The sequence below is a fragment of the Aegilops tauschii genome, chromosome 2, assembly GCF_002575655.3.
Source record: "Aegilops tauschii subsp. strangulata cultivar AL8/78 chromosome 2, Aet v6.0, whole genome shotgun sequence".
Taxonomy (NCBI): Eukaryota; Viridiplantae; Streptophyta; class Magnoliopsida; order Poales; family Poaceae; genus Aegilops; species Aegilops tauschii.
In genome coordinates this window covers 411,142,531-411,160,489 of record NC_053036.3, presented here as the reverse complement: position 1 = coordinate 411,160,489, position 17,959 = coordinate 411,142,531, and the positions used below count along the sequence as shown (strand labels likewise).

At 48.5% G+C, this 17,959-nt stretch overlaps 1 long non-coding RNA gene across 1 annotated transcript; it reads right to left on the bottom strand.

The window, feature by feature from the left end:
• Positions 1-7,714: 7,714 nt before the first annotated feature.
• On the bottom strand, positions 7,715-10,372 carry LOC109756322 (uncharacterized). The gene is made up of 3 exons (XR_005769956.3): positions 9,987-10,372; positions 9,536-9,665; positions 7,715-9,100 (listed from the first exon to the last, which is right to left on the bottom strand). It is a non-coding gene; the product is annotated as an uncharacterized lncRNA (long non-coding RNA).
• Positions 10,373-17,959: the final 7,587 nt, after the last annotated feature.

The following is a 17,959-nucleotide window of genomic DNA, read 5'->3' as shown; positions in this document are numbered from 1 at the left end:
GTTGTGACCAAGCGCAAGTCTGACCCGACCATGGTCAGGCATCTGTATAGGAACAATGGACCTGGGCAGTTCCTGTTTCAAGAAGATCACAGCTGTAAAACTGTGCATAAGCAAGAGTTTATGAACAACATATATAACAGAAAACAGCTCGTACCATAAGTTTCTCAACACAGTTGGACCTGTTCAACGAGTGCAGCAGTGGCACACATATCCCACGTGACCTTCCGCCATTGAAACGCCCCACAAGGACCTCAAGACGATCAATAAAGTGTAGGAACTTGTGGATGTCATCCAGGTCAACTTCAGTGCCATGAGTATCAGCCGAGTTCTTATAGAATAACAAACGAGTAGCCTGCTTAACTCTGAAAAAACCTACACGTTCCACCAATTATAAGAAAATATTAGTTAGAAGTAGCATCTTCGTGAGAGATTCGTTGCTACTTCTAAAGTTAAATTGTGATTAGTTAGACAAAATAGGTGGATTAAGAAGTAATCGAGGCAAGAAGCAAGAACCAGATACAAAACTAACATGGATGAACAATTGGAATGACGTCGGGGTGGAAGATCGCAGTGAAGATGAGACCAGGTTCTGCTATTTCCATCAACATTCGTGCGCCAACTTTCAGTCTGTAACACTTGAGAAAGTTTATCCAAGTTCGGCCATAAAAAAAGCAGCGATCTTCTTGGTTCATGAACCCAACTCGAAACTTATATCCATGGCTTGTCTTCACTATGACCATTAAACTGGTGTATTCAGTTATGGCAAGGCCGAGCATCTTGAGGACATGTGTTCTGGCAGAGCAAGGAATGCACTGCAGGAAAAATAATATGAGAACACAATGTATTCCCTATATCCAAATCTAGAAATAATTTCCTCCTTCACGTCAGTGTTGACCATGGTACTAGTACCTTTTAAAAATATAGCAATCCAAATTTCCAAATTAGTCGACAGCATGTTCAAAAAATCCCACCCTCCCGGATAGAAAAGAGGATTCTAGGAACATACTGTGCGTGTTTTAAAATCCTGTGTTAGGATGAGAAGGAACAAGTGTGGCGTCTCACCGAGGGCGCAGAAACCTGTAGGGTCCTCGCACATTGGGCACTGCAAATGAAACACACTAGATTCAGTAGGAAGAAAAATGCATCAACGGCAGCGGCTGCCATCCTAGGAGTACCCGCGACCAAGGGACTTGGATTTATCGGGGATGGATGAAGAATTCGTACCAGGTTCTCCATGAGAAAACCCTATGCAATCGCCGAGCGAGGGTTTTCTCTGAACAAGCGGACGAGGGAGAAGGGGATTCAGGCCCCGCTTCGTCCGTCCAGCTTACTGCTAAAGCTGGAAAGGTGGGGGTTTTGTGATTTGACGACTCATTGGGCATTACTGCGGCGCTACGACCGGGGTGTGTCTACTGTGCAGTTGTGCACTCTAATTTGGTGTATATGGCACGTGGACCCCATTGCCGGATGCCCCACATATCAGCGAAAGGAAGTAGAAAGACAGGAGTAACTAGTTACACATAAATATATTTTTGACAGAGAGATACTCCCTGTGTAAAGAAATATAAAGATCTTTTATATCACAACTTTATACATAAGAAAAATCAAGGGGAATATATATAACATATATAATTATAAAAAACAGAGTTTTTTTAACACGGTATAGACGAGTTGGTGATGATGGTATGCCTGCCATCCTGCAATATAGGTCGTCCGATTTATATCTGACGGATAGGAAGGAAACTATGCCAATTTTGCAAAAAGGTACCCACACACCTCTCCACATTTGCAAATAAGGCCTTCCCCCATTCATCCTTTTCTCTCGCAAGATAAAATACTCATACAAATGCATCATGATGTTACGTGCAATGCACGGGCATTATGGGGGTTCAGCTGAGAAATACTCAGACAGGCTCACGGTTCTGGACTTCGGGCCACAGGCCGGTGGGCCTGCATGTTTGGGGGCCCATGTGTTCTACCTCAGCGCTTTTCATATTGCAAGTGATCGGTACGGCGCTGGTTTTAGATGCTTTCGCAAGGCGAATACACAAAATTGAATAAAGCACGGCAGCTGTTGGAATGAAATCAAACGATAGTTCCTAACAAGCAATCAGAGTTGCAATTCTATCAACGATACTGTCGTACTACTTATACACACAGGACACTTGTTTCACCATGCCAGAGTATTACATCAAAATCTCTGGGAGGATAGTTCAGTTCGGCAGTTGCGTGCTGCTACTGAAGAATTTCAAAGTTGATTTGGACCAGCTCTCCTTGCCGAGAAAGTTCGATTTTGACATCATCCCCTACCGCAAGATATGTTTTAGATTTGAACCTTAACCATCCTTTAACATCAATCATCATGCGACCATCATTTGTACTTACGGTATATTGAGCAGGTTCATTCGCACCAAGGCTGCGCATGGTAAGAGAAACTTGGCCACGGTCGCCCAGATTGTTGAACGACTCCCTCGTTGCTCTAGGAATTCTCTGTTTGCAAACAAGAAGACATACACAAACAATTAGATCAACACAATGAATCATGTGAAACAACATGGAAAGAAAAAAGAATGAAGCACTTGGGCGGCCAATGCTTACCAAGAAGGTGGACATGTCGGTTTTTGTAAGGACTTTGGTATATGAAGTGTGAACTACAGCCTAGTCTGTTGCCGGTGCAACTGCTGGTTCCGTTGCCGCTGCACGGGCCGGAGCAGATGCAAGTGCAAGTGTTGGTGCAGGTGCCGAAGCCGTTGCTGGTGCCCGTGCCGGTGCGACTGGTAGTGCCGATGCTGCTGCCGGAGATGGTGCACCTTGTAGAGTTGGTGCCGGTGTCGGAGCAGGTGCCGGTGTCGATGCCTGATCCTCCGGTAGATCAGCCTGATCCGCTGACGCGGTCGGTGCCCAATCCTTAGCTGGATCAGACTGAGCTGCTACCGCTATCAGTGCAAGAGCAACTACCGGTGCTCGATCCGTTGCTGAAGGTGGTACCGATGTGCAAGATAGCGGCGATCATGTCTGATCTGCTATGATTAGCTTTCTAACTTGACTAGGCTCCGTGACCGTGATCCAGTCTTTTTCTTCATTTCTTTTAAACGCGAGAAGGACTAATTGTGGCGTGTTTGTTAAACCAAACTACAGTTCATCATAGCGATTCAGCTTGTACTCAGACAATAGACTGATCCAATTTTTTCCAGTAATATAAGTGATGGACAGTGCCTTCGTTACTGACACGACATAATAAGTGAAACCTGCAAAAATATCCATCGTAGAGCAAACCAAATGGTTTATTCTGTGATGAATGTCACATGGCAAAACCTGCATCGTAAAATTGTAGCAAAAGAAAGAAAACATGACATTAAATCAATAAGATTTAGACAGTAAATCAATAAGATTTACTTGATGTGATACGATTGAATCCTTACCAGGAAATCACTATGTTGAAGTACTAAACAGAAGATTGGTCGTCCAACTACGCGTGGCATGATGGGCCCCCACCTACTCCCACAAGCAGGACAGTCCAAAGGTCGTGACAAATCGTATGGACCGTACATCCATGGGACTGGAAATCCTGGTGGGTGCGATAAACCCTGCAATGCATACAGATATTGGAGTGTAACCATAATTGATAAACCATCCTCACAAAAAAGATGATCTGGATACTTCAAAATATACAGACTAAATTGAGTGGACAGACATTAACATAGACTGTTCTCAGGACTCACCACACACCAAAAGCTGCAGTACTAAACAATACAGGGTTCACAAACACAAATCAAGTACTGAACAATAGTACTTACTATAAACAAGCAAAGTTGCACTAATTAAACTCTGCAGACTATTTCTTGCCACCGACCTACGGGATGAACCCCGCATAACTGACTAGGCCATGGACTTCGTGAGAGATGTCTACCGGCACCATCACCATCTCCTCAACCTTGGAGAACCTAACAGAGTGGCCTTTCCACTCATAAACATGACGATGAAGACAGGCCGCATCAGATTTGTCGGGAAGCTTTACAAGAACCACACCCTTCGTAATTGAAGGCACAGCCAGGAAATTGTTGTGGTCAAGTACAACCTCGAGAACACGCCTGGCAACAATGCTACAGGAAAGCACTAGTTCAGGACATGTGGCGACAAGGACACAGCAGCTGGATAGTTTAGCAGTAGAACTCATCCTCAGGTCTTCCAGTTCACACAGCATGACTTTGAGAACTTCATCTCCACCACGGACCTAGTTCTAATTCAAACAGAAACCAAATATTTTATTACTACATCCGTTCAGAAATATAAGATGATTTTCGATATTTTACTCCATATATGACTACATATACGCACAGAAATGAGTGAACAAAGACACTAGAACATGTCTTCAAAGGCATGAGAGCAGAGGGATTACTTGCAATATCCTTAACACAAGTTACTGATGCAAATATACCCTCTTCAAAGGTAGCATTGATGTTAATAAAGTAGTTGAAAGTAATCTATAAGAAATCAGTGTCAACCTCTCGCATGTTTTGGTCAAAAGAGGAATTTAGAACCGCCATTTGGCACACAAAAATCACATCCAAGATCACCCAGAAAGTTGTACTACTAGTACTAATACTGCGTGTTAGATGAAAAAACACGATCAAGATCGAGAAAAAGATCGTCAAGAAGAGGTATTACCTGGACTTGCTTAATGAGGGATCCCGGAGAGGGGGCTTGGACAGGGTGATGGCTTTGAGCTTGTCTGCGGTAGTCTCGGCGGGGTGCTTGCGCTTCTTCGTACCATGAGCCTCGACGGTTTTTGCCAGAGCCATAGACATCACTTCGGCCGGTGCTCCAGCGTCCATCAAGAAAGTGCCAAATAGAAATAAAAGAAAAGAAACCATAATCACAAACCGAAAATAAGAACAAAGAGGGAGTTATAGGATCAGTCTCGGGGTTGCAAGACCGGGCCTTGGCCAGAATCAACACCATTGATGCACCACCTTCCCTTCTTTGGGAGAGAAGAACAATGGCAGAAGCAGGTCGGGGTTTTCTTGAAGAAATGAGGAACAAGATGAGGGAGAAGCGAGGGTTGGGTAGAGAGGAAGCTGAGAGAGAAGAGTGAAATGATGGTTGCTTCGTCCGTCCAACTTACTGCTGGAAAGGAGGGGGTTTTGTGATTTGATGGCTCATTGGGCATTACTGCGGCACTTCGATCGGGGTAGTCTACCGTGCAGTTGGGCACTCTACTATGGAGTAATTTAGTGCATGGTTGGTGGACCCTGATGATGGTTGTCCCACACGTCGGCGAAAGTGAGTAGCAAAGTTCCCGACGACCATCGAGGAGGATCCGCACGGTAGAGCGAGTCCACTGTTTTTTCTAAAGAAAAAATGATTACAGCAAGCGTTTCCACTCTTATGACGGAGGAGTGCGAAACACGGTAGCCACTTGAACATACACAGTGCTCCTACTACTAGGCATGTGCAGTGGTTCATACGTCAGTACTACATAATCTTGTTGCTAGTGTAGTAAGATATGACGATAACAAATGATGTTGTGCGCATGTCAACTATATGAACAGTAATGTAACATAGTACCGCTTTTTAGACTGTCTGGTCGAGAATGAACGGTGAGATCAATGTTAACAGAACTAGGTCTACAGCGCACGGAGAGTACGGTGCTACAGTACTCCATGAAACATGAACCATATGAAGCACGACGACTCAGTGTTAGGCAGGGTGTATGAAGGGTGCACGGGATGGGAGCAAAAGTTCCCTTCTCGACCCACTTTTGGGTGTTTGGCAGAGTGCATGAAGGGTGCATGAGTCCACACTAGTAGGTTAACACAAATACACGAAGAGGGAACAACTATATTGAGATGAGAATGCAACCAAACACACCCACACGCTTTGTGTTACAGTGACTGATCTGCACCGTCTGAGTTTGATCCAACGGTCATGTTGCGTAGAGACATGGACATGCCCATGCAGAGGACGCCTAAACACCACCGAAGTCCCTTTGCTTCTCGAGGTGCACGACGTTGGTGATGCAGGGTGCAACGGCCCGCAGAGCCCGCTCCCGGTCGACGGGAGCCAGCTCGTCAAAGACGGCGTCCAATGGCACGAATGGATTCCGGTGACGGAGCCCTGAAAGGATTTGCCCGGCAACGGCGACGGCAACCTGCAACCCCTCCTTGTCCAGCTCCGCCACCACCATCGCGCGGAGACGGCTCAGCTCCTCGGAGATATAGGTGAAGAAGGAGACCAGGTCAGGAAGCTGCGGCTCGTTGAAGTCGACGGGGTGGTCGAATGGGTTTAGCCCGATGGCCGGCATGGTCGCGCTGGCACGAGGGTAGGCATCGCGCAGCCGCAACACGTGCGTGGCAACTTGGTTCACCAAGTGGCTGAGGCGATCCTGGACCTCGTCACAATCGGCCCGCTCGCGCTCCAGCCGCCTCCCCTGACGGCCTATCGTATCTCCCGCTTTCTGCAGCAACGCCGCCGACGCCTCGAGCATCTTTGTGGTGGACGCCTGCCGCTTTTGAAGCTCCGTGAACTCCCGCACATAACGGAGGAGCATGGCACTCCTCTCCTCCTTGAGCTCACGGAGCTCCACGTCCTTGGCCCTGAGCTCCGCATCCTTGGCCTCGAGCTCCTGTGTCAAGCGCCTCACCTCAGACTCCGTGATCTGCTGCACCGCCATGGCACCAGGTAGAAGCAATGGGGAGAGGAAGCAAAGGGGGTGAAACGGCTAAAAGGCAATGCAATCTACGGGAAGGCGGAGGGAGCCAGCCGGGAAGCGGGGAATCTTTAGGTTTTCACCATGGGAAAACACCAGTCGACGACTTCTCACATCAGGGAGCAGTGGGTTTTACAGGCGGAGTCATCGTGACTAATTACTGCCGCACCTGCTCCCGTCAATCAAAAAAATTAAAAATCCTGCCGCGCCTACTCCCGTCAATCAAAAAATTAAAAATCCTGCCGTGCCTGCCACTCCGCGGTGGATATTTAAATTTACCTGCCGGCAAGGAGATAAAAAAAGGGTGAAAAAACAAATGTGGCGGCGGCCTAGCTAATCAGTCGCACTAGCCCAACTAGCTAGACACCGTGCTTCGTTGATGTACTCGGCGGGAAAGGTGGTCTTTCGTGATTTGACGACTCATTTACTTGCTTCGGCGCTACGACCGAGGAGGACCCAGAAAACGCGTGATAGGGCGTCCCACGTCTCGGCAAGGAAGAATATATGCGTGCACCACCCGGGAGGACCCCGAAGCCGCACGGTAGGGTGTGCCATGTCTCGGCACGGAGGAAAAATGTGCGTGTAAAAATATACTGTATCAGACGTAGTAGTACCTATGGTTCGACCTCAGGACCTAGCCAGTCGGTCGAAAACACCTCACTAGCCACACAGCTTCATCATGCTAACGTGGCACGGAGGATAGGTGTGGTTAGCTCCGCCTCTACCAGCCACAACGTCTCTTGTTCTAGGCAATTCTTCTATTTTCCAAGCTTTTTTTAGTTATAATAACACCACGGCAAGCTAGCGCCGCTCTTCGTGTGTGCCCGTGTGTCTAAAGGTTAGACGATGGAGAGGAGAGAGAGATCGCAGACCTGGGACCCACCAGTAAGTGATTCAACGGTCATGCACGTGTTGACGAGGCACTCCCTCTACTCTACTCAATGTAATACTACTGTATAAAATCAAGTTATGGGACAAAGCCAACAACCATTGTTATTTCAGGCTATCGACTTACGCTTTGTAGTCCAGGTTGCCAGTTCGAATCTCGTCTTTCAGATTTGTTAGTTTTAGGTTCAAATTTGATCAATGACAAGTGGGACCCCGTGTGTTGTTCCGATATTTCAGTGTAGGATGGTTTTTTTCAACAAACTTTTTGCGCGGTTAGACAAGTAACGGCATGAGTTACACGTATTTTGCAAGTTTAAGAACAAAAATAACAGCGGCATAGAATATCACATCCACCCCGCAGCTTAGATGCTATGGTGATACGAGTTTTTACATCGTTGGAACTGAGATTCAATGGCTTGGGAGTAGTCTTTGTAATTATGCGCAATTTCCAAACTCTCCAAGGTTTTTTTGCAAATAAAACATTTAGGCCTCGTGTGTGCCGCTGCATCTTGGATCCAACGGCTCATCGTTACTCATATTAGGTGCTCCCCGTAGCTTAATTAGCTGATACGGTGATACGAGCATCTAGGTCGTATGATCTGTGATCAGATGCCACATGCGTAGTACTTGTACTTTCTGCGCAATTCCCAAACTCTCTCAGGCGTATATTGCAAAAACATTCAAACCTCCTACTGTGAGCCGTTAGATCTCCGTGAACTCGTATCACCATAGAATCTACAGTGCAGGGGCACCTCATATTCTCCCGTGCGAGAAAACATCACACTACTAGGAAAAAGGCTACTAGCAGCACGGGTACCCACACTACTAGTATCGCGCTACAGTTAATAGTTAGTAGTAGCGTGGGTGAAACCCGCGCTACTACTAACTTTGTTAGTAATAGCGTGTGCCACCCACGCTACTGCTATTACAGACTCGCGCTACTACTAATGAAGTAGTAGTAGCGTGCCTATAATACCAGCGCTACTAGTATCCTAAATACTAGTAGGGCACTTTTTTCCCAACGCTATTAGTAACAAATTAGGAATTAAAAAAATAAAAATAGATGCAGTATTCATGAATGGAGATCAGAGACACGTCCAGTGCAAAATAAATTTCACAGAACCATCTTAACACTTGAAGTGTTCATGGATGCAACATTGAACATCTCAACTCGAAGAGATCACGAGGACGCACACAACCATCATCAAAAGGTTGGTACCTTCCCTAGCGTTTCACCACCAACCTAACCAGACCACTTCTCTAGATGTATGTACAAAGTGTCGAGGTCCTCCACCTTGAGGAACTCCGGACGGTGGCGTCGTCCTCCACCTCGGTGACCTCCGGACGGTGGCGTCGAGGTCCTCCACCCTGGGGACCTCCTGCATCGCAATCACCTGGACGATAATTTGTATGACGCGGTCGCGGGGTTTCACGGTGAAGTCTGCCTCCGAGTAGTTGAAGAGCACGACTCCCATCGGGCCGCAGTAGTCCTCGTCGATCACCCTGCACCCAGTCGAGAAAGTGAAAACTTGTTAGTTCGCGCGCTCGTGCAGATCCAGTAGGGTATTTTCTTCAATTATCTTTCTCTTTTAGTCCATTATGAATCTTCAAAACGGAAAAACACCTACTAAATGCATACCCTAGCTGTACGTGTTCATGCTATCTTCTAGTTTTGGTGCATTCAAGAAATACTAGTGTATTTGAGCTATATATGCTTGAAATATTTGACAGTTAACATCTGTTCAAAATTTATCATTTCATGGATAGGGAAATCGCCAACAAAGGACATCAGAAAATTGATTCCCACTGCTCTTCAAAACAGGGAATAGGTGAAGTCTATTTTTAATTTTGATATTCCATGCCAACTTCAAGTATATATGCTAGCATGTAATCTTTGAACGTGGATCAAAATGAGATTTCAGGCTTTGTCGGCCTTACCATGATCAGTACTAAATTCTCTAGGCTGCTCAACCTTTCCCTGTAGGGACTAGGGAGCATTTGTTTCACCAGGTATCTCATTCTTAAGTTTGGGAAGAAACCTGCATCCCTTGAGATAGTCATCCATATCCTGAAGAAAAAACAGTATACATTTTCAGTGACTCACAATATATCATCAAATACTGCTCAGGTTTACTTCTAAGAATAATTGTTAAAGATCATCCAATGTTTTCTTACGATCTTCCACTCTGTGAAGTAGAAGCAAAAACTGAAAGCTAAACACACACTAAAATTACCTTCTTAAAATTCTTCAGATAGCGAATGAGCGATAGACAAAAAATATATACTTCAGATAGCAAGGAGCAGGCCAACAGGCAACAACATTAGTTTTTTAGCAGCGGCCACAAGTAACTACGGAGACATTGCAGGTGAAGAGATGAAATATGGATACCCTTCGTCCCCGACGAGCAGACTTTGTTGACAGTGGTGCAGGGTACGGTGTTGGGCAGGCGACGCGGAGAGAGGCCTGCCTGGCCGGGGCCTAGCCGAGCTTTGCGCTGAGGACGTTGCCCATGGACACCTCCTGCACCAGCGCCGGGGTCGACGTTGACTCTTCAGAGATTTAAAAATGCAAGTGTGGTTCAGATGAAGGTAAGGATAATGAGATACTTGCTTGCAGGAAAAACTCCCATGCTCGCTTGATGATGATGATGTCTCGCTTGATACTCCCTTGTCCGCTGAGACGGCACTCTGTCGGCGCTGGCCACCAGCGGCATTCTGCTCAATGGCGGCCAAGGCATGCCTTGTGGCTGTCCAGGAAGCTCGAATCAGGCTGGACCTGAGAAGAAACAGAGCACGGTCGTGTGATGTCCTGGCTGAATCAGAGTACATTGCCTAGGAAAATAAAGTGGGCAAAAGGAGGAGCGTACAATAAGCAAAAGTGCAGAACAACATTCTTAATTAAATTTAACCCTGGCAGAATACTTGGTTATCCAGTGCAAAATGGTTGCCTTTTAAACTATGGAACACAAAGAATCAGCATTAGCCGTCAATGCAAATCAGCTTCTCTCCACAGAGAAGAGAACACGTCTTGGTCTCTTGGATGCATGAAGCACACCGTATATGCTAATCTTATCAGAGGATTTTCTTTTCAATTTAATCGCTTGGACAACCTGACACTACACTGAAACAAAACGTCCTGACTCCGAAGTCTCTATCCTAATCATGACAGAAATGACTTGGAAAAATGTATTAGTTCTCCCTAATACACCATAACTGATGTAGATAAAACTACTCTGTATAAAGTCTCTCATTAGCCTCTTGTTAGGTACTCGAATATATTTGGCAAACACAAATCTCAGAGCCAATTAACACATAGTCGGCGTGTATTTCAGGATAGAGAGCAGATAGGGTAATCAAAAAATGTATCCCCATGTTCATTGATTTACTAGCAAAGAAACTAGAGCAGAAGGTTCAGAGCAGAGCACCTGCATGAAGGATTCAGAAGGGAGGATTCCTCAAGTGAGATTCACCCCACGACGAAGGGGCCAATCTTCCCGGCCCGCATGCCGCGGGCGATCTCGTTGGCGACCAGCAGGCACGCCGACACCCACCCGGCGAGCACCGCCCACACCATGTCCACCATGTAGGCCGCCAGCCCCCACGGCATGGTCATCCTTCCCCTTCCTTGCTCTGCCTAGCCTTAGCGTTCCTTACTTTGCTGGCGTTGCCGTTGCCGTTGCAAAGGAGGCAGGCAATTCCACAAACACCTAGCCTGCAGTTTTGAAGAGACGAAATGAAGACCGGGAAACGAATCAAAGAGCGGATGAGCAAGTAAGCAAGTAAATCTCCCCTTCACCTTGGCGATGGACCCCCTGTCGTGGTTCTAAGTCTGACAGTAGAATGGGAGGTAGGGATGTAAAAGCAAGGTCCTAGCTATGGAGAAGTTGTACGCACGAGTTTTACGAGTTCAGGCCCTTCTCGGAGGAAGTAACAGCCCTACGTCTCGGAGCCCGGAGGCGGTCGACTGGATTATATGCGTGTGTGTTACACGGGGTGCGAACCCTTGTGCCAGTGGAGGGGGGTGGCTTATATAGAGTGCGCCAGGAGCCCAGCCAGCCCACATTACAAGGAGTTCAATGTTCATAAAGAAGGAGCGTTACAGGTAACGTCTGTAGTAAAGTAATATAAATGACTATTAAGTCTAAGAGTAAATGCCCGACCGTTGCTGTGCGGAGTGACTTTAGGTCTTCTGCACGTCGAGTGATTTAGTGGTCGAGTGACATAAACATGGGGGGTCGTCGAGTGAATGGTAGGTCGAGTGGATTGCATTCGACACCTTCGTTGGGTCCCCTCTATTTGCTCCTGAACCTCTTTGCTTCTAGGACAAGGACCTTAGGTAGGAGGTATAGGTCAGGCCTATTACCCTATCCCAGGTCTATGTCCTCATCATTAGCCCCCGAATGGATTGAGGTCCGAGTGAAAAGAAGGTTGAAGTTGACCTTGCTCTGGCTCTTGCTTTCATCTCCAAATGGAGGCCAGTTGTTGGAACTTCGGTTTCGTTTCAGTCACCTTGATCGATTCAGAAATGACCGATTGGTTTTATAATGTCATCCGTCGAGTGTTATCTTTGACATGGAATCTTTGGCGTGATCGGTTGTAGAGGATCCCGGATTTCGCGGGATTCAAAATTTTGGTGGAAGCGCGCTAGGCGGAGCGCGCCGTGGTAAGCGGAGGAGATAAGTAGGACGTTTCGATTTCCGCGCCACCTTTTTCGCCACGTATCTCGTGTGCAACTGTTAAGGGATTTGACAGGATCGCCCGGACCCACGCGTCAGCCACTCGGAAGTAGGCCCTTAAAAGCGGCGAGGTCGAGGCGTCCGCACTGTGTGTGGCCATTCTCCTTCTTCTTCCTCTTGCTCCTTTGCCTCATCCGGCTTCTCCACTCTCGACACCGCCGCTCCGCCGCCATGGGGAAGGAGAAAACGGTGGCGCTGGAACGCGCGAAGAAGGCGACGGGGGTGGCGAAAAGCAAGAAGGCGAATCGGGGATCTTCATCGCGCTCGGGGCTGCCGTCGGGTTGGATCCAGGGAGATTGGATCCGATCCTCACTTCAGCAGGAAGACTTGGACGATATGGCCGAGCTAGGGCTGATCGTCCATGAGTCTGCGCGGCTGCCGGAGGGGGAAACGGAGCCATAGCCGCGACCGGGTGAGGGTGTTCTGCTCGCCACTCATGTCGACCGCGGCTTCTCGCTTCCTCCACACCCCTTCTTTCGAGGTTTCTTGAATTTCTTCGGGGCTCAACTCCATCATTTCACTCCCAACACCATCACATATCTTGCCGCATTTGTGTCCAGGTGCGAGAATTTCCTGGGGTGTCGACCGCACTGGGGTCTTTTTAAGCACATTTTCACTATCCGCTCCCAAACAGTGAAGAAAGCGAACTTGAACAACGAGAAAACCCATGTTATCCAGATGTGTGGGGGTCTGGGTATTCAGAAGAGGAAGAGGAGTTCCTTCCCTTCGATGACTCTTCCTGAGTCGGTCAGGGGCTGGCAGTCGACCTGGTTCTATTGCCAGGATATCGCGACCCCAGGCCACTCGACTGGACTTCCCCCTTTCTCTTTTGATCGTGTTCAAACTCCACCTTCGTTGAAAGTGACCACCGCGGAGAAGGCGGAGACGGGCATGTTGGTCGAGAGGGTAGTTCAACTGATCAACCAAGGTGTCACCGGCATGGATCTGCTGGAGGTGTTCCTCAGTCGGCGCATTCAACCACTCCAAGCTCGTGACCACTCCATGTGGATGTACTCCGGGGCTGGTGATACCGCTCGGGTTCATCCGGAGGAGGTGACGGCCAAAACAGTGGCTGAGGGGCATCATCGGGAACAAGGACAACCCCAGGGGCGCCAGGAGAGTCAAACCTTTCAGTGACAGCAACCAGCCAGACAAGGTTTGGCCATTACAACTGATTGAATTTGGATGTGTTTTCTGACTGTTTGTTGATTCGACTGATTTCCGCTCAGCTCCTTGTTTTGTAGATTTATACAGAGATGTACTCAATGCCCAATGGCGAACAAGATCTGGAGCAGTACCATGAAGGCGAGGACAGCGCGGAGGAGAGCGGCAAGTGGGAGTCGCTAGCCGACGATGATGAAGATGAGAGTGATGAGTCGGACGACGAGGAGGTAGCCGACTCACCACCTCGTTCTGAACGTCGATCCAAGCAGCACCATGATCCCGCGGGCAGGCACGGCAAGGCTGTGGCCTCGAGCGCTCCATCTCAAAAGCGCGCTCGGTCTTTGACTCCAGAATTGGCTGAGAAGGTCACCAAGCAGCCCAAGATCAATCCTTCGAAGGCTCGGAAGACCTTGCCTAGAATCAAGATGGACGTTCCTGTTGCTTCTGGGTAAATGTTCTCCCCGTATTTTCTTGTTCTGACCGATTCTCTTGTACTGACCGAGTGGATGATGAACCTTTACAGCCCGGCCTCGGCTGCGACTGATATGGATATCGACAAGACCCCAAACAACGAGGAAACAGACGACGCAGCTACCTCCAAAGCCAGTAAGTCTGCCCGACTCGAGTTTATTTGGACGACTGGATTGTTTGTCAGCTATCTCCTTGACTTTCTCTGTTTGTTGCAGTGCCACGGGACGTTGTTGTGCTCCCGGACGATGAACAAGAAGTACCGCTGAGGGGAAGGAGGAGGAGGGACAAGGAACTGAGCGGGAAAGCACCTGAGGCCCGGGTTCCTCAGTCGACTGAGACGCCTGGGACGGCAGTCGAACGATCGTCAGATCCGGCACGTACCAACGTCACTTTTGCTATCCCGCTGTTGACTGATTGCCCATCAGGATCAGCTGCTCAGACTTCTGCTGTACCAATACAACCCCACGCATCAGACCCAGCGGTTGCTCTGACTGCTCTTCCATCATCGCTTTTCACAGCATATCAAACCCCGGACGACCCACCGTCTGCCGCCAAGGAAGCTCTTCTTCAGTTGAACCTTGTGATGGGGAAAATGAAAGTGGTGCATGAGGCCAGTCAGGTGGCCTTCAACGCCGGAGCTGCTCTGCAGACCAGTGTCCAGGTTAGTTGATTTCCGATTGATCATATTTCTCGTCCGATCACCCAGTGGGGTGTGACTGTTTTGAAGTTGCACGAGTCAATTTGAGTCGTCTTGGATTGAATCTTTGAACTAGTGGGGGCACTCTTAGTGCACCCACTGGGTGTAGTCCCCGAGACCATAGTTGACTGCGGGCAGTCGACTGTGGTTTGAGAATCCGAATTTTGTCACTCGGTCTGGACTGGCCAGGTCGAATGACACCAGAGCCAGTGGGGGCACGCTAAGTGCACCCACTGGGTGTAGTCCCCGAGACCGTGGTTGACTGCGGGCAGTCGACTATGGTCTGAGAACTGCCTTTTCTTTTTTTACTCTCACACTGGGCAGACCATGTCGAGTGTTTATTCAAACCAGTGGGGGCATGCCAAGTGCACCCACTGGGTGTAGTCCCCGAGACTGCCGTTGAATGTTTGATTTGGCGGTAGTCTTAGAGTAGCTATCACTGTGATGTCTTTTTATCTTGGTCAACTGATATGGCTTAAACTGCAGAAATCTTGTGATCTTGGGGCTCAGCTTTCCACAATGAACAAGCAGCAAATCAGCCTCAACCTTGATCTGGAATTGGCCCAGAAGAATCTCAAGACTGCTCGTGATGAAGTAGCTGCCATGGGAGGTAACCAATCGTCAACTGTCTTTCTCACTGCCGGCCCTTTTCCTTTCCATTTTTTGAACCGAGTGACTCCACTCGAGCAGATGTATGTAGTGAAAACCGTCAACTGTCTTTCTCACTGTCTGAAGAATGTTATTTCTTTAGAGAAAATGAAGCAGGCTTTGGAGAAGAAGGATCTGGATCTTGCTGCTGCACAGAAGGAAGCGCGAGAGAAAACGACGCTTGCTGACAAGAAGCTTGCTTCAGTCGGCAAGTTAGAAGAGGAGAACTCCAAACTGAAGGTTGTTGTCTCTGATGCCAATCGGGAGGTCGAGCGACTGGAGAAAGACAAGGACAGGCTGACTGACGAGCTTGGGAGCCTCAAGGCCAAGAAGGGCAAGTTGGAGTCTTATCTGGGCCAACTTGCTGCAAAGCTGGTCCTAAAACTTGAAGGTACTGATGATTGACTGACTTATTACGGTCGACTGTCCAGCTTGATTATATCGTCGACTCATCACTTACTCGACTGTGTAGAGCTTTGCCAAGACTTTGAAGCGGAAACTGGGTGGGTAGAGACGTGTCTCGTTCCCATAAATTGTCCAGTAAAGGATGATGTTGCGATGAATGTGCTGCGGTTGGATTCTCGCATGGACAGCGCGGTTGCTTATCTTGCTCGCCTGAAGGCAGCGATGACTCGGGTTGATGCTGAACTCTGGCCTCAGGCGGAAATGTCTCAAGACCTCGAGTCTCTGATGGCTCGACTGAATCAAATACCTGACCAAGTGCAAGAGTGGAAGAAGTCATCTGCTCGCTGTGGCGCTGATGTAGCGTTGTCCTTGGTCCGAGTGCACTGCAAAGACGTTAAAGAAGACAAGCTGGCGGAGCTCAAGGTTGCTAACACAAAGAGGCACACCTTCCAATCCTTCATGGACGCTTTCCTTGATGCTGCCACTCGTATTGCAGACATCATAGACCTTGACAGTTTCTGCGACCCAGCCAGTCCTTCTCCTGACGCGTGACCGAAAAACATTATGCTCCACCTTTATTTGACTCGGAATGCCGAGTGATTGTGTAATCATTAAACTTCTTCGGGCTTGATGCTCGAATACTTTTGATCCGTCTTCCGGAACTTTAGGATTTATCTGAACTTGGTTTATCTCTGAATATGCTTGTGTTTGCCTTCGAGTGGATTTTGCTTCTTCAATTGGAATAATCTTTGTACTTGAGATGCAGCTATTGTACTTAAGGCGCAGCTCTGAAGGAGAAGGTCGCAGTCGACCTGCACCTCGTCGTCCTTGCTGATAGGGAGGGAGCACACATTGTACTTGTGGCGCAGCTCCGAAGGAGAAGGTTACAGTCGACTTGTACCTCGTCGTCCTTGCGGATAGGGCAGGAGCACACGTTGTACTTGTGGCGCAACTCCGAAAGAGAAGGTTGCAGTCGACCTACACCTCGTCATCCTTGCGGATAGGGATGGAGTGCACATTGTACTTGTGGCGCAGCTCCGAAGGAGAAGGTTGCAGTCGACCTGCACCTCATCGTCCTTGCGGATGGGGATGGATTTCGAACTTAGGCGAGTACTAGACTGCAGCTAAGCCCCCGAGTGGGAGGGTTGCTCACCACTCGGTAGGATTTTACAAACTTAGGCGAGTACTGGAGTGCAGCTAAGCCCCCGAGTGGGAGGGTTGGTCACCACTCGGTAGGATTTTACAAACTTAGGCGAGTACTGGACTGTAGCTAAGCCCCCGAGTGAGAGGCTTGCTCACCACTCGGTAGGATTTTACAAACTTAGGCGAGTACTGGATTGCAGCTAAGCCCCCGAGTGGGAGGGTTGCTCACCACTCGGTAGTATTTTTCAAACTTAGGCGAGTACTGGACTACAGCTAAGCCCCCGAGTGGGAGGGTTGCTCACCACTCGGTAGGATTTTACAAACTTAGGCGAGTACTGGACTGCAGCTAAGCCCCCGAGTGGGAGGGTTGCTCACCACTCGGTAGGATTTTACAAACTTAGGCGAGTACTGGACTGCAGCTAAGCCCCCGAGTGGGAGGGTTGCTTACCACTCAGTAGGATTTTACACACTTAGGCGAGTACTAGACTGCAGCTAAGCCCCCGAGTGGGAGGGTTGCTCACCACTCGGTAGGATTTTACAAACTTAGGCGAGTACTGGACTGCAGCTAAGCCCCCGAGTGGGAGGGTTGCTCACCACTCGGTAGGATTTTACAAACTTAGGCGAGTACTGGACTGCAGCTAAGCCCTCGAGTGGGAGGGTTGCTCACCACTCGGTAGGATTTTTCAAACTTAGGCGAGTACTGGACTGCAGCTAAGCCCCCGAGTGGGAGGGTTGCTCACCACTCGGTAGGATTTTTCAAACTTAGGCGAGTACTGGACTACAGCTAAGCCCCCGAGTGGGAGGGTTGCTCACCACTCGGTAGGATTTTACAAACTTAGGCGAGTACTGGACTGCAGCTAAGCCCCCGAGTGGGAGGGTTGCTCACCACTCAGTAGGATTTTACAAACTTAGGCGAGTACTGGACTGCAGCTAAGCCCCCGAGTGAGAGGCTTCCTCATCACTCGGTAGGATTTTTCAAACTTAGGCGAAACGGATTCGCGGCACAGTCACCCACTGGGGGATTTCAGATGCAAACAAAAGTAACAACAACCATTTAGGAAGACTGCAAAGCTCTTGTCTTTGATAAACAAACTACAA